Consider the following 15,561-nt stretch of genomic DNA (forward strand, 5'->3'; position numbering starts at 1 on the left):
ATTTACTGTTCCCCAATAAAACAAGTACCTCACATAGATTTAGTTACGACTTCACATCCTCCGTCTTATGTGCCATGATAGTCATATAGTTTATATCATACAAAATATTGTTATGTTCATATGCCAGTTTTAAACTCGTTACCTCTCAGCTCCAAATCTACGCTGCGTTGCCCTGCTTGGTGATACAGAAGCTGGACTTGAAAACGTTTCTCCTTTGCCAGTTGGCTCAATATTACATATTTATCATTTCTGATCATTTTATTCTAAGCTAAAGTTTGGTTTTCCAGCAAGAGCATGTTTCTTCATTGTGATGAAATCTGGTTAGTAGTTTGTGGTGTGCAAGTGTGAGTGGTACAGAGTTTTGTTTGTTTGAGTCTGAAAACCTCTTTATTTCACCATCATCTTCAAAGCAAATTTCCAGTAGCTATACACTTCTAGATTAACAGCTGTCTTTTTCCCCTTTAGTACTTTAAATATTTCAATCTATTGCCTTCTGGCTTCCAGTTTGGTTGATATTCAGCCATTAGTATGGGGCTTGACATTTTGTTTCTGGCTTCCTATAGAACTTTATCTTTGAGTATGATTCTTAGCAATTTGGCTCTGAGTAGTTTTTTTGTGTTTTTCCTACAGGATTTACTGAGATTCTTGAATCTATGGGTTGATTCACAAACTATTCAATTTTTTTTCAATGCCATTCTGCTCCTCTTATTCTAGGAGCCTAATTAAGGCTTGTCTGATCTTTCAGTTGAGTCTCACCTACTCTTCTCCTCTGTTCTGACTTCCCTTTTCCATTTAATTTTTTCTCTGTACTTCACTTTGAATATTTTCTATCGACATCCTTCTCAGTTCACTAATCCTGCTTTCTGCTGTGCGCAGTCTCTTGTTAAATCTATTATATGAGATTACCTTCAAACTTGAAAGGAAGTTCTTAGTATTTTCTATTATCAAGGCATAATCTATATTTGGTGTACAATACGATGATTATTGGTGCAAGTGTACACCTTGATACAGAAACAGGTAAGATATAGCTAATTTTCAACATCTCAGAAATTCCCTTCACATCCACTGTCAGTTAGTTTTCACATCTCCTAAGTAAGGTTTCTTCTCATTTCTGTAATCAGATTGATTATCTCTGTTCTTGAACTTCGTATAAATGGAGTCACACAGTGTGTACTCTTCTATGTCTACCTGCTTTCATTCAACGTGTTTTTGAAATGTACCCATGTAGTTTCAGGTGGTAGGCTATTACTTCTCCTCCTCCTCCACCACCTCCTACTGTGAGGTAATATTCCAGTGTATGAATATATCAAAATTTGATTACACATTATCTTGTTGATGGACATCTAGGTTGCTTCCAGCTCATAGATAGCATGAACAAAACTGCCACTCAAATATTCTTATACAAGTTGCTTTCCTTGTGTATATATAAATTTTCATTTATCTTGGAAAAATACTTAGGAATGAAATAACTAGACCACATGGTAAGTTTATAATTAAATTTATAATAAAATTCCAGCTTTCTAATTGGTTGAACCACTTAATACTCACCCAGTAATTAAAGAAAGTCCCAGTAGCTCCACATCTTCACCAACATTTGGTGTTATCATTTTATTATTAGCCAGTCATTTATCTTCCTTTTATAAGTTTCTAAAGGATTTTGCGCATTTTGGTTGGGTTATTTTTTTGCTACTTATCATAGCCTAAATACAAGTTCTTTTTGATACATATGTATCACAAATATTTTCTTACAATGTGTGACTTGCCTTTAATTTTTTAATGATGTCTATTCATGGGGAGAAGTTTTTAACTTTGATAAAGTCAAGTTTACCCATACTTTTACTCTTATGGAATCTATATTACTGTTTTCTCCCAAATGTTTATGGTTTTGCTTTTAGATTTCTGTCAATAATTTATTTAAAATGAAGGGTTTTTTTTGGTATGGTATGAGGTGTCAGTGAAAGTTTTTCTGTTTTGTTTTTGTTTTCTGATACATGTATTTAGATTTTCTGGGACTTTTTTTTTTATCTATTTCCTTGGTCCTTTTATGAAAATCAGTGGTATTCCTGATTCTATTCTGAATCACTAAGGGAAAACCAACATCTTAACAAAATGAATCTTTTGATTCGTAAATGTATATCTACTTTTAAGAATTGACTGGTGTTACTTTGTCTAGAAAAATTCTTAGACTCTTGTATATGGTTTCCTGCTGGCTAAGGTGATCTTCATTTGTGCCATCATATGTGGAAATCCTGTATTTATTCAACTTACTGGTTTATGCACATTATCAATAATCATGAACCCTGTCTTATTTATTTGATATTTTTTGTTCTCAGCTGAAAGAAGCTGATCCAAAGAAAGCATTATTTATATAGTTAATGGACTTCAGCTGTTTTGTTAAGATGATGTTTTGATTTTATTTATTTAGAGCATGTGAACAGGGCGGAGGGTGCAGAGGAAGAGAGAGAGAGAGAATATTAAGCAGGCTCCATATTCGGCATGAAGCTTGATCTCATAACCCCCAGATCATGACATGAACCAAAATCAAGCATCAGACATTTAACCAATGGAGCCACCCAGGAACCAGTTAGAGTGAATTTTTAAAGTATGCAACTAGACAACCTTAGTTTCTACAAACTTAGCATAAACAAAAATGTAGTTTATTCTTTAATAATGATAACAGTTTATTTATTATACTGTTTTAGGAGGAAGTTTATATATTTATGCATTTAAATATTAAGAGCTAGGTATTACTTTTTAGGCTGAAAATATAAAGTGCAACATAATCCATAACCTTATAAACATGTCAGTAGTATGATTATTAATTGTTTAAGCAATGTCCTTTCACATCTCTAAGCATATTGAAATGCAAGAATATATTACTCTGTATATTTGCTTCTAGTTTTCATTGGTTTCCTTGAACCTTATAAATAACATAACTTTTTATGGGGATATCTATCTTAATATATATCATTAATCCGTTAAATACTTTCTGTTGTATCTCTTTTTTACACTTTTTGTGTTTTTAGAATATTCAACTTAACCCTTTCACTTCTATCCCCATTCTTTTATTATCACTCTCCCTTTTGAATCCCTCTGAATGAGCTTCATCTTATTTTCCGTTTCGCTGACTTCAGTTTTATCTATTCTTCAGTTCTATCTATTTGAACCATATATCGAGTTTTCCATTTTAACTGTGATATTTTCACATACAGAATTCCTAGTTGTTATATTTTATTATTTTTGGTTCCCTTTTCAAGTTTACAATATCCTCCTTTGAGTATCTGAGAACATTTAGCATGCTCACTTAAATGTTAGATCAGTGTTGACGTACACGTTTGCAGTTTGTTATCTTTCTCTTATATTTGTTGAGCTCGCAAGGTGTCTTTTTACTTTTCCTTGTGAGTTTCTATAACCTTTGGGAATTAGGCATCCTTACTAGGTTGTATACTTAGGGATGGGCAAAAAAATAGAGGGCAAAAAAATATCCACGTTCTGGTCTTTGTCCCTCTTGGTGACTTTAGAAGGTAGGGGACATGCCAGAGAACAAAGAACCATTGTGGTATAATTTGTACATTTACCCAGACACTGATCTTTTTAAAGAGGTATTTCCTCCTTCTTCCTTACCTAGCCAGCACTATTCCTGCAAAGGGCAAAGTGAGGGAAAAGGAAATGCCTCTACCAAAACTTATGGCTATTTTAATTAAATCAGTGATAGCTAATCTACTTCTCTTCTAGGTTTTTCTGCTTTTTATTCCTTCCACCTCTCTCTCCACTTCTCCACCACTTCACCACCTGTACACAGCCTTACCCATCATCTTTTGCCTCCACATACCCACAAACCCTTCTGTGACTTTTGCTGGATGGCAGATCTATTAATCTTTCTTTCTGGAAAGTCTTTATTGAGAAGGAGCCAGAAGACCATATTATTTCACCATCTTCTCAGAAACTACAACTTGGAACAGTCCCTCAAAGGGACTATGTGGAGTGATGGAGGCAGAGAAATTAAGAGCTCAAAGTATTTTTACCACTAGCTTCTCAGAAAAATAGTATGCTAAAATTAAATGAGCAACCTTTTTCCTAGAGTTCTTTGAGGACAGATAGTGCAATATATGTTTTTTTCTTTGTATTTCCCCATATCAGGATTTTGTTCCAAGTAGGAGATCCATAAATATTGTGAATATATCTTCATAGAATAATGTTATTAAATGTGAGAGGCCTGGGATCAAATAGATTGGAATACCTAGGAAACCAAAAGAGAATATAATACACTTTTTTGAGGGTTTCATAATAACAAGTAATTGAAAATTTGTTAATAAACAATCACCTTGTGACTATGATCCTTTGTTCTTAATTATAGCATGCAGCCAAGACTTCAGCATGTGGCACGACACAAATAAAAACTGATGTTTTAATGGTTTCTTAAACAGAGATTTTTGTACTTATTAATCTGATATTCTGCGGATCTCTGAAAGTTAATACACAACAAATAAGTAAGAAGTACAAGATGTGAGGATTTCTATGAACTTGGTCAACACTTTTAAAAAGAAATGCAATCTGATAATAATTCTATTGGATTTTCTCCAGTTCTAGATGGTTAAAAAATGAGGGGGGAATTCAGTGAGAAGAGATCGCATTCACCCATCCATTTAAAATCAGTGCTTTATTTCCACAGGCTAAAAGAGTTACAGTTGCACTGTTCATTACTTTGGAAGTGTCACATTTCCTAGTATGACAAGATGTATTATGGATGGGGGGGTTTACAGATGTGGAGAAATCACTTTCCAAGTTTTTTATTTGACTTTCTCCCCTTATGCTTCTTTGTACTTTAGCGGCCAACCTTGGGATAATGGGATTACTTTATGCTTTCCACATCAGGCTCTGGATGAGTGCACAGAGGCCAGTGGCAAGAGAAATAAGATGGCTGTAAAAATGCAAACATTGGAAGTTAAAAAAGGTGCACCCAATAACTTGCCCCTAAATTTAAAGGGAACTAAATGAGGAACTTCTGGACAATTTATCTTGCTGTTTACTGATAACAAGTCACTTTGTTTTTATGTGCTCAGTCTAGTATTCCATAATTTATTTGAAAGAAGATGAGAAATAATGTAGATAAATGATGAAGTGTCAGGGTCTGACGCTCTTAAATGAAGCTATTATGGTCAAAGAGAAAACGTAAAACCTGCGGCTCATTATGAGAGTGTTCTACTTGTCAGTTAAGTGAAAAGGCCTGGAATGATTTCCAGTTTATTTGTCATTGCAGTTATTAAAGCTGTCTTTTTGGTGCCATGAAAATGAATTGAAGACTTTATTCGAAGTAAATTTGTACTAAAGCTTTCAGATGTATCTTATGTGAGCTCAGTGAGGCAGGGAAGCAGCTTAAAAGCTGAAATATTACAAAGAGACAACTACCGAAGTCTTTGAAACATACCAGGATATATAAATGGCAATAAATAAAGTGTTTTCTTGACTAACAAACTTTTTGAGGACACAATAGAATAAGGTTGGCAATGGGATATAGCACATGCTAATTGTTGGATATATTTCATTCCTATAAGGAAGAAACTACCTACTTTTTTGTGTAACACTTCTATCAAACTGTCTTTCCTAAGATTGATTTCCAAGAAAAGCAAAAGGATGTATCTTTTTAAATAATATCTACTTATAAAAATGTAATGAGGATTAATGGAACAGATATATCAAAGAAACAGAAAGGTCTAGCGTTTTGTTTTGTTTTGAATAACAGGAAGTGTTGAGCTATAACAACAACCTCTTAGAAAGTTTACAAGGTAAGAAGTTCAGAAAATCTGAGTTGCATAATCTGTTTTCCTCATTGAACTATTGGACTGCAAAAGGCTGCCCCTCAGTATAAGGAATGAATATAATTATTGACATTTTTATCTCACACGGCTATTCTTAAAATACTTGACATCCTCGCCAAGGTGTAAGAATAGCTTACATTTTATCTCATGTTAGAAGGAGATCAAATCGGTTGGACTGTTGATATGGTTGAGGTGGAATTTTTTTTTTTTAAGCACACACAAAAATAAACTCTTTTGTGTTTTCTACCCCATGACCTAGAAGGAGGCTTTTCGTGTTCATTGTACTAGTCTGGCAATTAAAAATACTTTTTGTATAGTTTAGCTGTGCTTTTTGATGAGTGGCAATTAATAGATATAGGTAAAGGACAATTGAAAGACTTTTTCTGCATCAGTTTCCATCCCTCTGCATGAAACTAGACTCACTAAACTGAATGTTTTATTCCAAGCCTAAGAAATCTCCCAGTCTTGCCTTTGAACTCTTTATTGTGAATATTACAAATGTGTGACACATCTTCAGGGTCAGTTTAAAAACAAAATGGGTTCTACATCCCTCTCAGAGGTAATCCATCTTGGAGGTAATCTGTCAGTGTTTCCGTCAGATTTTATAGCCATTTTCTGTGATATTGTCAGAGAAAAGATCTACCAGGCTCTTTATTATATGCCTTATTTTCAGGCATTTAAATGTGCAACAAAACCTTCCTTTGAAATGGAATCCAGTGTTATATTTGGGATATTTCAAATATTTCTGTAACTTTTATATGCTAATAACTGTAAGTCCCAATGATTTAAAAATAAATGTTATACAAACTCATAGCTGTGATGAGACGATGGAGAAGTCTACATCATAGCAATTGCCAGTTAAAGGTGTAGAGTTTAGATTAGATTCAGACTGATTCAGATTCAGACCATTTTTAAATGCCTCAGAAGACTTGTAAACAAACAAAATGGTTGAATTCTTTGGTTAAGCAGTTATTTGGGGAGAATTTTTTTTTTTAATGATTCATGTTTTAATGTTTTTGCGTATAGACCTACCTTTTGTGTGTAGATAGACTCATATGTAGGTATACAAGGTTCTTATGTTTTTGAACATACTCAAGTTTTTCTTTCAGGTTAGTTGATTTACTTTGGGTGGTCAGTCAAATATATTTTAATCCATTTTAATTATTTAATAAACAGCACTAAATTGTCAAGCACTAAATTAGTTGACTAAAATGTCAAGCACTAAATTAGTTGGATTATAAAATTAACAGTTTTTATTTTTCTTGAGATCATGGAATTGAGAAGGATGCAGAGGGACGTCTGGGTGGCCCAGTTGGTTAAGCATTGGCCTTGGCTCAGGTCATGATCCCAAGTCCTAGGATGAACCCCACATCTGGATCCTTGCTCAGCAGGGAGCCTGCTTCTCCCTCTTCCCTCCCTGCTGCTCCCTTTGCTTATGCTCTCTCTCTCTCTCTTTCTTTCAAATAAATATATAAAATCTTAAAAAAAAAAAAAAACAGAGGAAGAAGGAGGCATATGTATAATTAAGGCCAGTTAAATGGATTTAGAGGCATCTATTTCAGCCTAGCATCATAGGTAAGCGAGGACTCATAGTGGGGAAGATTCCTGACCTTGAATATTGAGGACACAGGAAAATCAACCCATGAGGAATAGGTAAAAAGTATCTTATGTTCATTGTTATATGACCAGCAGTCTACCTGGCTGATTTCTTGCCTCCCATGACACTAGGCCATATTTCTTTGTTAAAAAAGCCCTGGGCTTTTTCTTCCCTGAAAAATACCTAGAATCAATGTGTCATTAAAATCGTACTCATTTTCCTACTTTATTTTTATAAATATGTATTTACAATTCCACAGAAGTTTAATCAGCATGTGTTTATTAAATATTAACAATGGAAAACAATAAAGAAATTTGGAGATACGCATAATCCTTTCCTACATAAATTTATAGTCAACAAACTTAAAAATGAAAGAATATCTTTTTTTTAATGTTCCAGTTGCTTTTCTGAAATTTCCAATTTTCCACTTTTCTATAAAAGCATGAGAAGTAATTTGCGAATTAAAGTACAAGTCATTTGGTATTATAGTTCTTATTAAGGATTCCATTGTCAGATTAGTTTCCTTTTTGTAATATATCATTATAAGATATTAATCAATTAATAAATGCTTATTGCTAGTTTAAGTATCATTCTCAAGAAGGTAAATTTATGCTTCTAGACAAATATTAAATGAATATTTGTCAAAGATTCTGTTTAACCCATTAATTGATGACTGAGACAGTAAGTTTAAATCAGTTCAAAGGTCATTTGATGATGTGGGTGTAGAGGTAATTTATTTATTTATTTTTTTAAGATTTTATTTGAGAGAGAGAGAGAGAGAGCATGAGCAGGGAAGAGGGGCAGAGGGAGTGGGAGAAGCAGACTCCCCACTGAGCAGGGAGCCCAATGAGGGGCTTGATCCCAGGACTCTGGGATCATGACCTGAGCCAAAGGCAGACACTTAACCAACTGAGCCACCCAGGTGCCTCAAGCAATTTTAAAAAGAAATATGATGATAAGTTTCTTGAGTTACATGTAAAGCTGGTTAATGTCTTATAAGGCAATAAATTATAACTTTGGGGGTTATCTCTTCCTTTGGACAGGAGTTATTTTCACCTGTACCTGACAAAAATTTATAAATGAACTGTTTTTCTTACAGATCGGAAAATAGTTAAGTAAATATGAAATCAAACAATAGAAGAATACCCAGTTATCTATTTGTTGTTTCCAAACTTCAGGTAATTTTTCTGATAGTTATATGTAGTCACTGTGATCCTTTTCTTCAAAAATATAACTCTAAAGTTGCCACAGTAGCTTATCAGTGTGGCATGGTTAGACTGGTGAAGCATTGCCATAGTGTACCAAAATAGATACTGTTCTTGGCTTTCATATTTGGTCAGCTACTTAAAATTATTGGTTGGGTCAGCATCTTATTTGACATTTGAATATTTTTCTAATACACTTTATGAAAATGGCCTGATAAATGTAGTTACATTAATCCCATTAAAAAGAAAGTTAAAACTTAAATCTTAGTGATGCTTATCTTAAAACAATAGGTGAATAAAGGAACAAGGAATTCCCTCACAACAGGGAATACATAAAAAGTTCCTTACGGGGTGTTTGGGTGACTTGATTAAACATCAGTCTCTTGATATTGGACCAGGTCATGCATGATCTCAGGGCCCTGGGATGGAGCCCCTGGTCCCCTCCACACTGCTTTTCCCTCACCCTACCCCTCTGCTCCTCCCCCTACTCCCTCCCTTTCTTTCTTCCTAAAAGAAATAAATAAAATATTTAATAAAGAAGTTTCCTTACAGTTACCACATGTGTGTTGTTATGTATTGAATTGTGGCCCCACAACATTCATATGGTGAAGCCTAACCCCCAATATGACTATATTTTGAGATAGGATCTTTAAATAGATAATTAAGACAAAGTCCTAAGTGTGGAGCCCTAATCTGAAAGGACTGGTGTCCTTTTAAGAAAAGGCAAAAAATATCAGGGGTGTGTGTGCATAGAAGAATGATCATGTGTAGACACAGCAACAAGGCACACTGTACAAACCAAGGAGAGAGGCTTCTAGAGAAGCCAACCCTGCCAGTGCCTTGATCTTGAAGTTCCAGCCTCCAGAATTATCAGAAAATATATTTTTAATCCATCCGGTCTGTAGTATTTTGTTATGGCAAGCCCAGTAGACTAAGATGGCTTTTATTCACTAGAATATGTGTGGCATTAAGCAAACCTATTTTCTGTAAGAACTAAAGGTAGTATCTTATAATTTAGATAAATTCAAATCCAGTCAGTCATAATTCCTTCAATATGCAGATAGGGGGGGATTCCCTGGATCTCTCAGTGGTTGAGGGTCTGCCTTCAGCTCAGGGCATGATCCTGGAGACCTGGGATCGAGTCCCACAACGGGCTCCCTGCGTGGGGGTCTGCTTCTGCCTCTGCCTGTGTCTCTGCCTCTCTCTCTCTCTCTCTCTCTCTCTCTGTCTTAAATAAATAAATAAATAAATAAACAAATAAACAAACAAACAATTCAGATAGGTTAGGAGAAACTGGAAAAAATAGCCAAATAAAACTATGTATAAAATAGCACCAAAATATTTACTGTAAACTGTTGTAAATTCTTAGCTCATTCCTTTGTCCTTACCAGAGTGTCTCTTCTATTTTTTAAAAACAATTCACCCTCCTTTCTCACTTCTCAATATGAATTTTCTCCATTCCCTGAACTGAAGCAAGGATAAATTTCTTGTTTCTTTCAATTACTTCTCAGGGAAAATACTGCTAGTTTTAAAGAGACTGACTCCATGGGACAGCTGGTCTTGTTTCTTAATCCCAGTTTGCATTGCTTCTGGCTAGATCTACTCACCAGAAGGTGTTGAATTAAAAGGATGATTTGAATCACAGTCTTATCTTACTAAGGTTTTGTGCAGCAATGTTTGTTTGTATTTCTGCATCAAGCTTAGAAATAGACTAAATATGACAAGCATGCAACCACTCTCTAGGCTTGAATACGTTGAGGAAGCCAGACCCTGGCTTTTGGTCAGCTGTATTTTGTTTTTCCTTTGGGGATGGGGGACTAATCTTGAGGAAAAGAACCTACGTAAATATGACCAAAAAAGGCATTCATTTTATCCTGTTGATACTCTCAAGAAAATTGATTAAAAAATTCTGACTGGATTCCTAATTTTCTAACAAGCTGTGTATTACTGTTACTTTTCCTTGTCTCTGCTTTCCTTCTGTCTATTCTTTCTTATTTCTCTTTCTAATTTGCCTCACACTTTTTTTTTTTTTTTTAAATAAGACCATTTAGGTTCATCCCACTAATTTACAGTTTATGACTTCAAAGCTCTCCGGGCAACTTTTCCATATGATAAAAATGTAATGCCTGGTTGTGGAAGTGTCTTCTGGAAGCAGTATCAACTGTTTTCTATGGCCCAGGAAAGGAGAGTCAGCCACCACCATCGCAAATGCTCATTACATGAAATAAAACATGGGCATATGCTTGTTTGCTTAGCTCATTTCTTAGAGCCTCCCCTCTACTTCTAAATTATCAAGATTAAGCCACATGTAAATTGATGGGAATAGCAATTTTTTCATATGTTTATCTTTGCTTTGAATAGTTAAAATCAACTCTCAATCTTAATTGCACTGATCTTATTGAGCTGGTGAGAATGTAGTTTTCATGGTTCCATACGTTGGATGCATATAGTGAGCCTAGGGGAATTCAAATGACTTCTTCAAGATAACCCAAGTGCCTTTGGAGGAGTCTAGCTCCCAGAACAGTGATTTTTCCATTTTGCTACATGGCTGTAGAAAACCCATACCTGATCTCAAGTATATTTTTCTAAATAAAGGGTAATCAACAGTCAGACACATGGTAAATATATTTGGCTGCTGCTGTTACTCTGGTGTGCTATTATTTGGGGCTTATGAATAGAAAATGTAAAGTAATCTCACAAGGAATTTTATTCTAATGTTTTTTCAAAGAATGAAAGCTTTTCTTTCAAAGGAGTTAGGATGACAAAAACCTAAGATTATTAGAAACCTAGTAGTAGATCTTTCCTTGGCAAGATTAGGGTGAGTTATTACCAGTAAGTGGTAAACAGGGTTCATTCATTTTCCTTTTGTAAGTTGAACTTCAGAGGAGCAGTTGCCAAAGGCTTTGTAGCATATCATTCAGTCACAATGCATTGGATTAAAGAAATATGGTACCTTCCTAGCCTTTCTATCTAGTCCCTCTACTCGGATTAAACCTTAAAACCTTAGATTTTTTTGATAAAATTCTACAAATAGATGTTTTGATTGTTAAAATTCTACAAGTAGTCACGTGTTGGTGGAAAAATTTAAAACTTCTTGTTTTTCATCGATGTGCTAGGCTGTTTTATCCAAGAAACTATAGGCATTAAAATGCCTCTTCTTACATAATGTCAAAATTCTTAATATATTCTGCAATTTATACATAGCCATGTCAAACATTTTATTCCCTGGAGTGATAACCTTATTGACTGTGTGTGAAACCTTGCCTTATTATTTCTAGATACCAATTTTAGTAATTTGGTTTAAGAAACCACAATAATAAATGTTCAAGAAGTAGACCCACAGGAGTGCCGGGGTGGCTCAGTTGGTTAAGCATCTGACTCTCTTGATTTCCACTCGGGTCATGACCTCAGGGAACAAGCTCTGTGTTGGGCTCCACACTCAGCTGGGAGTCTGTGTTGGGACTCTCTTCTTCTCTCTGTGCCCCTCCTCTCTCTTTTTCTTTCAAATAAATCTTTGGGGAAAAAAAAAAAAGACAAGTAAATGCTTTCTACTCTCTCTTGCCTCCTTATGAATAAAGGACTTTTCTACTGTATAGATTCTGTGTGCTTCTTACAGAAAGAAATTGTCTCTCTCATGACAGATGTTCTCCCTTAAAGTATCTGTGTGGACCAAATCCCAAAGGTATCATTTGACTTCCTTATGAATGCACTATTTTTTCCTGTTCATTAATGGGATAATGTAATCTTTACTTCTTAAGATATGGGACATTGACTTTTCACAATCAAAATATGTTTCATAATGTATCATTGAAAATGAAATGAAGAATTTAGGGATGATGAAATCACTTCTTAAAGACAGCTCTATTTTGGTGTTGGTGTGAGAAGTCTAACAAGAAAAAGAAAACTTTCATACCCTAAATTTAAGATGAGCAGAAAAATGAAGCAAGCATATATGGGATTCTTCAAATTTTTAAGTGAGTGAATATTTTGATTAAGTTTATGTAATCCAACTTCATGCACCTCATACTAAAAGACATTTCCCATCTTTTATTGACATGATTTTAGTCCTAGGATGTCTATATATAGCAAAGTGGGTATGTTTATTCATTTATAGAAAGGAATTTTATAAGAAATTATTATTTTTTTTTCTGTTAAAATTTGTCATAAAGACCATATTCCTTATTTTGAAGCCTCAGTTCCAACTTCAGGGTTTTCTTTTATGATGCTGACTCCAGTGAATACAGTGCTATATATATAAGTTAGGTTTCTTAGAATTATAAGTAACTGGATATGTAGCTAAAAACAAACAAAAATCCTGCACAACGGTAACCAACTTGTAGAATGCAGTAAGTATGTGAAAAACCAAGAATCCAGATAAGGAACCTCAGCTAGAAGCTTTCACAGACATTCTGTTTAAAACACTGTAGTAAAATTGACACAGTTTTAAAGATTTTCTAGAAATTTGTCCCCTCAGTTACAAATGTCCAATATCTAATGACACAGAGATTAGCCTGGCTCCTGCACAAAGATGACCTGCCAATTCATGAAATGTTCCATATTTTTCTGACGTGATTGGCTTTCTACTGCCGCTGGCAAGGAGAGGGGCTCTGAGGTCATGACAAGGAGCAGAAAAATACAAATGAGAAGAAGGAGGAAGCCAAGTAGCTTTGTGGCTTTCCGTCTAACCTTTTTGTCCTCAGCCTGTGTCACACCGTACTGGCATGTCCTCCTGTAGCAGTCACAGGTTCTACTACCAATGGCCTCCCTTTTTCCTGAGTCTCAGTGCTTCCTTCCCCTCAGAAAGCCTCTTTCCTTCTGGGTCCCTCCTGGGAGTGTTTTGTAGTCCTGTGGGACTCACCCCAAAGTATTAATAGTAGCTTTGTAATAACCAAACAAAAACACACACATTTTAAATTTCTGAGGGGGGAAAAAGTCTGATTTTCTTGTTGACTATGGTGCCTACTTAAGCATGAGAAACAAATTTCTGTATTACAGTTGTGCTTATGTGCTAGTGAGAGTAGGGCAGCTTTTAGTGAGAGAAATTTCCAGAGAAGGGGGTTGGTCATTGTGAGCTTTGAAGCCTTTCCAAATGCTGAATAAGTCAAATCCAAACAAGTGACAGTAAGGATTATGATGGATATTCAGAAGTATGAGATCATCTGAGTATGAGACCCTGTCTCTGAAGAAATTATAACCTAATTGATTATGGCAGCATAATAGTAGGACTGATGGAAAATAGAACAAATTATTTAAATAATCACTTAATAAAATAAAATAATAAAATAAAATAAAATACCCCAAATGAAGCATATAGTTTATTGGGTATATATTGTACAGAGGGTAAGAGGGAACAAGTCAGAAAGATTACTTTCTGTAGGATAGCTAATAAAAGTTTTGTCATTGATATAATATATACATTGTTCTTTTAAAGCTGAGTCCTTCAAAAGGCAAAAATTTGTTCAGAAAGCATTTTATTTATTTATTTTGTTTTAGATTGAAGTAGAGTTTATAATATTAGTTTTAGATGTACAACATAGTGATTCCGCAATTATATACATTGCTAAATGTCATCATAAGTGTAGTTACCATCTGTCACCATACAAAGCTATTTCAATATTATTGACTATATCCCCCCCATGGCATTCTTGTTATCCCTCTGACTTATTTATTTTGTTACTAAAATTTGATACCTCTTAAACCCCTTCACCTTTTTCACCAATCTCATCACCTCCCTCCCTTCTGGCAACCTCTAGTTTGTTCTCTATATTTATTAGTCTGTTTCTCTTTTTTATTGTCATTTATTTTGTTTTTTAGAGACCACATATAAGTGAAGTCATATGGTATTTGTCTTTCTCTGTCTGACTTATTTCATTTAGCATAATACCCTTTAGGCTCATCTATGGCACGCGTGGCAAGATTTCTTTCTTTTTTATGGCTGAGTAATCATCCATTGTGTATATATACTATATTTTGTTTATTATTATGTCAATGGTTGCTTCTACATCATGGCTATTATAAATAACAGTGTGATAAACATTGGGATACATAGATCTTTTCAAATTAGTATTTTTGTTTTCTTTAGGTAAATACCCAGAAGTAGAATTACTGGATAGATGCTACTTCTACTTTGAGTTTTTTAAGGAACCTAGCTAGTGTTTTCCAATTTACATTTCCACCAACGGTGCACAAAGGTTCTCCTTTCTCTACATCTTTGGAAACACATGTTATTTCTTGTTTTATTTTTATTTATTTATTTTTTGATACTAGTCATTCTAATTAGTGTGAGATGGTATTTCATTATGGCTTTGATTTGCATTTTAGGTGGAAGAAATGTGCTGGTGGAATAGGTATCATTCCTTTTCTTTGATAAAAACAATGACGTTTTGTGTGGAAGTCATTAGGCCAGGAGACTGTATACTATGCCTGTTTGTGAATAGTGTCTATTAGGGAGGAATATTTTTAATCTACTTATCTTGATTCTTTGGCTAATCTAATAATCAAATTAACATAGGGCAGATTAATAGAATAAAAACAAATTTAATTACATTTTAATGGGGCCTCACAGAGATAATAAGACACAAAGGCATATTGGGCAGTTGAGGTTTATATGCCATCCTGAACTAATAAATAGGATCAGAGCCTAGAGCTTTAAAGAGGAGGAAGGAAATTCAAAGGACAATAGAAAGAATGGATGTTGGTAGTTAGATGTTTGCCCTGCCATACAAATAGGGCATTCAGAGCTCTCTGAGCAAGTCCTCCTATCTAAATTCCTTTAAATAGTTAAGGGAATGGTAAAAGTTCTTCTTGCATCAACTGAGTCCTGATTGCCTTCAACTCAAATAATCCACATGCCAGAGTGGCATATTTTGGGGTCATATATTGACCCCTCTTGCAACTCCTCACCTTAGAGATTTTATTGTATATGATCTTCCAAGTTGAG

General features: G+C 34.7%; 1 long non-coding RNA gene and 1 pseudogene across 1 annotated transcript in view; both read left to right on the top strand.

Annotated features, from left to right (window-relative positions):
- LOC129514566 (uncharacterized) overlaps positions 1-15,561 on the top strand; it is a 332,901-nt gene that overhangs the window by 273,251 nt on the left and 44,089 nt on the right. The gene's annotated exons all lie outside the window — the stretch shown is intronic.
- LOC129514674 (U6 spliceosomal RNA) lies at positions 13,086-13,184 on the top strand (annotated as a pseudogene).

Source organism: Nyctereutes procyonoides, unplaced genomic scaffold (genome assembly GCF_905146905.1).
Source record: "Nyctereutes procyonoides isolate TBG_1078 unplaced genomic scaffold, NYPRO_anot_genome, whole genome shotgun sequence".
NCBI classification, from domain to species: Eukaryota; Metazoa; Chordata; class Mammalia; order Carnivora; family Canidae; genus Nyctereutes; species Nyctereutes procyonoides.